Consider the following 6,718-nt stretch of genomic DNA (forward strand, 5'->3'; position numbering starts at 1 on the left):
ACAACAAGATGACATCGGTGGAATTGATTCCGTTCCAAAAGTAACAGTTACATTCTGTTGCTACCGGTGCATTCGTTCGTTCGTTCGTTCGTTCGTTCGAGCACGTTAATCGTACAACAGAATTCCGGTCTCGATGAATAGATATATTATATAAAATGTCCGTGTATATACATATATATATATAAACCTTTATATATAACCGAGTAGACTCTTTATAAGCGAGGCCTTCTCACGCTCTGGCGCACCAAAATGGCGGCATAAAAAATGGAAAAGAGAGAGAGAGAGAGAAAAAAAAAGAAAAGGTAGGTAGACAGAAAGAGAGAAAGAAGAAGGATGAAAATGGTGCTTGAGAATATTGTCACCGGTCACGAGACCGCTCGTCCCGTGTGCGTGCGCGAGGGCGTTTACGATCCTCGTCTAAAGGTGAACCAATGGGAGAACGAGAAACACGTTGCGTGACACGGGACGGACTTTTTCGCTCTCCGGAGCACGCTCCACCCGTGCCATGGAACCTGCAGAAAGAAAAGTCTACCAGTGTCGTTCTCCCACCTTCCAACAAATGCCCAATAACAACTGAACGAAAATCAAAATCAAAATCAAAATCAAAATCAAAATCAAAATGTAAAAATGAAAATGATAATAAAATTCACTTGGTGCGAATCTTTAAACAAAATCTATTTATCTCGAATCGAAATTGAATTGCATAAATTTAAGCAATATAATGAAATCAAGTGAATACGTGGAATAGGATACAAGTTTAACTCGCAAATAAATTCAACGATCTTTAGCATAACATATATTAGAGAAAGAGAAAGAGAAAGAGAAAGAGATGACTGTGAGATGTTTAAAAGAAAGCAAGCACATCGTGGAGTCAGCAAACGATACGATAGATCACTACACGGTCGAGGGAACTAAGCAGGGTGATCCAAATAAATATCTCAACGTAGCTCATGAATCACTGATAGGATCACGCCACGAGCACTTTTTCCTCCGTTCTCCTTCTCCTCCCTACGAGGAGCTGCAGGCTGGCTCGGGGTCTCATTTGGAAGACTGGGAGTCCTCGTAGTTGATAGGTGTCGCATGATTGAAAGGTTCGCTCCGTGAGCAGATCGTCTATCGAACGATGATTCCATTTCGGATTCTTTTGCAGGGAATGCTGAAGAAGAGAGTAGAGAAAATGAGAGAGAAAGAGATGAGATGAAAAGAAATGAAAAAAAAGAAAGGGAGAGAAAGAGGGAGGGAGAAGGATAGAGGTAGCATCCCACCCTGCTTTCTTAAACAGAGAGCAAGATCTTCGAAGAAGATACAAGGCCAAGAACCGATCTCACGAAGGCCAGGTACGTCTCTTCCACTTCTCTTCTTATTCTTCTTCTTCTACTACTACTACTACTACTACTACTTCTACTCTCTTCTTCTTTGTCTTTTCTGTCGTTTAGACAGCAGAGATAACGATATTGAGAGATATTGACTAAGGACTCTGAACTTTCCAAACTGGAATACTATTAGAACCTTTAAGATGATTTCTGTTATACGTTTAGAAATATCCATCCAATACACGGTCTCTCATCTTAGTTAACGATCTATCAAAAAAGAAAAAAAACAAATCTATTCGAATCACGGATAATAGAATATTCGTTAAACGTCAAAAGTTTGAAAACTAACATTTATGTTAATCCGAGTTATTGCTCGTGAAAGAAATTTTTCATGAGGAGGAGGAGGAGAAAATTTTGTATAAAGTAAACGATTAATAAATTCATCGAAGTTATGTTCCCATTAAAAAAAAAAAAAAATAAAGATGAAAATATAATTAATGACTTTTGTCTGACGAATTATTTATAAATATAAATATACATGCATACAGACGAAGAAAATATAAAATAATTCGTAGTAAAACTTTCTCTCAGAGAAAAAATGTTTTCTCTTTTTTCTAACCATGACGAAGAAGAGGGGCCATCATGCGTGTCGTGCAGATGAATAATTAATAGCAACCGATGAAGGAAGAGAGTATAGGATGACGAGGAGAGTACAAGGACGAGGACGAGAACGTGGACGAGAAGGGGGAAGTAGTAGAAGGACGGTGTGCACCAACTACGACAGCATCCTTCATGAATGCAGATCTTCGCTCGAGTTAACCCAAAGCCTGTTCGAGCATCGCTATCAGAAACTAATCCGACCATTAGGGTGACTTCGCTTCTAGCAGAGATGACGTTGTCGGCACGGCTTACCTTTTCAGGGGTGGGCGTTCTATATATATATATATACATACACATACACATATATATATTCTATACTACTCTCTCTCCCTTCCTCCCCTCCCCGCCCCTCTATGTCATAAAGCGTCGATACATCAAGCTTTGCATTCCTGATATGGGAACTCTCGTGCTTTAGCAGTCGAGAAAGCAAAGTCCTTCTCCTCCTAGTATTACGCGAGAAAAGGGCCCACCAACCTGCAGCTCGTCGTCTATGGGAAACTGACGAAGTTTGTTCTAAGGATCAATGATGATCGTTTACGAAGATTAACGACGTCTCCCCCACCATTGTAACTATTTTCTATCTGGTTCCTAACTTATTTAACAAAACCAAATCTTTAAACATCGGTATAGAATGCAACAACGTATATTTTAAACGTGTATTACTAATGAAAGAGAAAATAATCATCAAATTTTGTCAGGAAATATTGGAACAATGAATTTTGAATGAAATGTTTTGAAAAATATTTTATCTCGCGACGGATATATTACTTAAAGAAACAAACTATCACCAAAAAAAAAGAAAAAAAAAATGATCCTAAGCAAATACTCGAAAAGATTTCGTGTTGACGTCGGTGACTTAGCAACAATTCAGCCTCGAGCATTTGGATTCGAGTTTAGCTACTCTCGTACGAAGAGAAAGAGAAAGAGAGAGAGAAAAAGAAACAGAACAAAAAAGAAACAAAAATAAAGGGAAGTGGAGAAGAAAGGGGATTGGCGAAGAGACGAACAAGGAAAGAGGGAGCGAGGGCGGGAGGGAGGGAGGGGTTGTAAAGAGGAAAGAGAGAAAGAGAAGTAACGGCCTACGACTTTTATGTTTGGCAGTGTGTCGGAGGGTGCGACTGGCACGTGCCGATCTCTGTGGGATCATTTGGGGAACGGGCGCCAAAATCAAAACTACCCCTCCGTTGATCGACGCGTTTGCATGGGTCCTGTTCTGTTCCGTTCTCTCCTCTTCTTCTTTTCTTTTATTTCTCATTCTGAACACTTCAGAATTAAGTCCTGGGCTTTGTCGGGCTAGTTACTGTATATACATTACACTCAAAACGATCTACGCGTGATTGATCTGATTCGTTTGTTCATTCATGTATCAAGTAAAATTTCATTCTTCTCGCAAACATACATACATACATACAACGACGAATAATACCTATAGTATAATACACTCCAACCAATTTCCATGAGAATGTGAGAGTTCTTTGGGATTGTTTGGAGTTAAGGAACGAATGAGTCAGGTGTGAGCAGGAAGAAGAAGAAGAAGAAGAAGAAGAATAAGATAGTTCATAGGTGTGTAACATTTAACAATGCGCTTCCAACCAAGCGGGTGTACCTTCCAACAGTGCGTTCACCTAACACCTCGGCCACTAGCTAGAGCTACGATTTATGTACCAAGGAATCCGCCTACCTCCTAGTATCTTCATCTCAGCCCGCAGGACGTGCTCGACGAGTCGATGCTACGAGAACAAGGGAGAAAGACGATAGGACCTTCTTTTTCTATCTTTTAACTTCTTCTTCTTCTTCTTCTACCTTATTCTACCTTCTTCTATCTTCTTCTTCTTCTTCTTTTCTTTTTCTTCTTCTTCTTCTTCCATTCTCGTGTACGAACACATGAGCACTCACGCGCACCTCCCACACGCACACCCAAGCGGTCCTTGTTTTACTCGGCTAACCTCTAATTAATAAACGCACCGACCGGAGCTTCTACCTCCGGCGACACGTGTATCTGGTAAGTGTTACTCTAACCCTCTTTCTCTATTTTTCATTCTCCTTCTCTTTCCAATTTAAGATGAAAATTGTTGCAACAAGAATTGTTCGACAATATATTCTCACAAAGTTACTTCACCGTGCAAACCGGTTTATAAATTTACAAATCTAATGATCCTTAAGTAGACGTACGCGTTTCATAATTTTTAATAAATTTTAAATAACAAAAGACAAAAGAAAAAACAAAAGAAAATAAAATAAAGTGGATAAAGATGCTACTCTGGTTCATGAGTTATAAATCAAGTGGCAAAGCATCCCTAACTAAATCGACTTTGCGTTAACCAAAACTACAAGGAGAAAGTAGGAGGGATGGGTCTGCTGTGTTAAAGGAAGAAGGGAACTCCAAACGCTTTGCGGTGGTTACCGGTGTGAAATGTTCCCATGGGGGGTCCACCATGACTATAGGGAGAATATCAGAGAAAGAGAAAGAGAGATAAATAGAAAAGGAGGAGAACCCCGATGCTAAAATCTCGTATCGGTGACGGTGATTGTAGTGGTGGTTGTTGATGGTGGTGATGGTGGTGGTGGTGGTGGTAATGGTAACAGGCACCCCCTACAAACGAACAATATGTTAGCCGTCTTTCGTTACGCGAGCCACCAAACATCCGATTATGCTTATTATCCCGTAAGCGTATCGATTCACCCACAAAATCTCTGTGATCACTGTGAGAATAGTTTAAACACATGGATTTTCTTTAATCTAATTTAATAATAATAATATAGATATTAATATAAATTATATTATAATATTATTTTTATAAATAATTAATAAATGTATCACAGAGAAATATATATATATATATATAGAGAGAGAAGTTAAACAAGGTAAAAAAAGTTACATTTTGATCTTGTTGAACCCCTTCTCAGCAACTATAAAATATATTATTGCATAACCTTAACAAAATATTAATTATTTATTATACATAATTATTTTTATATTTTATCATTAATTTGAACAAAAAAGGTTAATTTTTTTTTTTTTCTTAATTATTATACGACGCAAGATTTTGACGAAAAATACGAGAAAATCGTTTAAATCTCGGATGGATATATTACGCGGAGAGATATAACATATATTTGATGGTAAAGGAATTGTGCTCGTCGTCTTATGTGTGTTCCGTATGTAAATCCTTAGCGAAGAACAGAGACGTAATCACAGAGGGAGCAGACTCGTAAATCTTAAGACCGTGTCATTCGCAAGTTACAACTCACGATTTAATAACATATCCTTTAGAACCAACGCGCACCGACCTAAGCTGTTATTTGGCTATGCAACATTGGCCCTCGGGCTGATCACACTTTCAAACTTTCCAAGTGGTCTACCAAACTTCGTTTATGGGCTTTTGGGAATTTAGATCTTTCGCAAAATGTCATCGTCAAAATGTCAACGTTTGTCATTGAATTACAAAAGTCAATTTTTAAATAGAAAAACAAAAAAGACAAAGACAAAGAAAAAGAACAAGAAGAAGATTTATTTTATTAGTCAAGTTAAATCGTGTTAACTGTCGGTGGGTGGCGAGTGAAGGGATTTGTTTAGGAATCAAGAAGACCCTTCTGTACAAAACAACCCCTAAAATTCGTTCGACTAAGGGGTGAGCATCGAATGCCACGCGGATATATATCTGGGGTATCGGTGATGCGGAGTCACCACCCTTGGAGTAGCAGGATTAAAGATTAAATAACCAGCGTCTCACTGAGCAGAGCCAGTTAACCGGCCATTTAGCACCACCCTGACTTTCGATACCTTCTTCTTTTTCTTTTTTTTTCTCTTTAGTTTTCTTCCTTTTATCCAACAATATCGAAAAGTCATTTTTTTTCTGTTATCTGTTTATTTCATTCCTTAATACTATAGCTATTGAATATATTATTAATGAATAATAATTCAAATCAAGTATAAAATTTAATTAATAGGATATTACACGAGGATCGTTAACGAAGATCGATATTTCTTATCGATATAATTAATGATTAAATAAAAAAAAAGAAAAAGAAAAACACAATTATTAGTAAAACATTAATAACTCGCTCGCGGGACTTTTTAAGCACAGCTTGCACGATACAACCTACAGGTTTATTGGTTATTCAGGAAACGTTTCGAGGGTATCACCTGCTCCACCTTTTGCCGGACATCACATCGAGCGTTGACCGAGCGGAATCTAATTTGTTCGCTGACTAAATTCACTCTTTGATCTGATCCAATTACCAAAGAGAAAGAGAGAGATAGAGAGAGAGAGAGATGCAACGAAGCAAAAGTTTCAGCCAACTGTCCGGTTTTAAACATTTACAAAGTTTCTTTAGGAAAGAATAAAAACGTCGTTTGGATGTGTCATATTTATAACAACCCCATGGAATTCGCGTAATGTATACCGTTATTACTTTAATGGCTTTCGTTGGGATAAACCTGCTACCTTCGGGAAATAATAATTAGTTGATACGATCTTCCAACGATATATCTGTAACGCTCTGGAAAATTAATTTCAACTAAAGAACTGTTATCTCCTCTGTTATCGTGTTAAACTAACAAAATGATCTTTTACCGAGATGACATAGAAGGATTATCATCTTGCGAATTGTTCTTGTTACTCTCGATACATTTTCTACGAGTTACAGTTATTCGTCATGGGAGTACAACTCGATATAAACCGATGGGGATCATCTACAAATTCTATAAATCCAACGTGAGCTTCGGTAATAGTAGAATGCGC

The 6,718-nt window shown here is 37.9% G+C and overlaps 1 long non-coding RNA gene across 1 annotated transcript; it reads left to right on the plus strand.

The window, feature by feature from the left end:
• The first annotated feature begins 1,260 nt into the window (after window positions 1–1,260).
• LOC122525395 lies at window positions 1,261–2,053 on the plus strand. Its single transcript, XR_006305780.1, has 2 exons — window positions 1,261–1,337; window positions 1,946–2,053. It is a non-coding gene; the product is annotated as an uncharacterized LOC122525395 (long non-coding RNA).
• Window positions 2,054–6,718: the final 4,665 nt, after the last annotated feature.

The sequence above is a fragment of the Polistes fuscatus genome, unplaced genomic scaffold, assembly GCF_010416935.1.
Source record: "Polistes fuscatus isolate 324 unplaced genomic scaffold, CU_Pfus_HIC Scaffold9, whole genome shotgun sequence".
Lineage (NCBI taxonomy): Eukaryota > Metazoa > Arthropoda > Insecta > Hymenoptera > Vespidae > Polistes > Polistes fuscatus.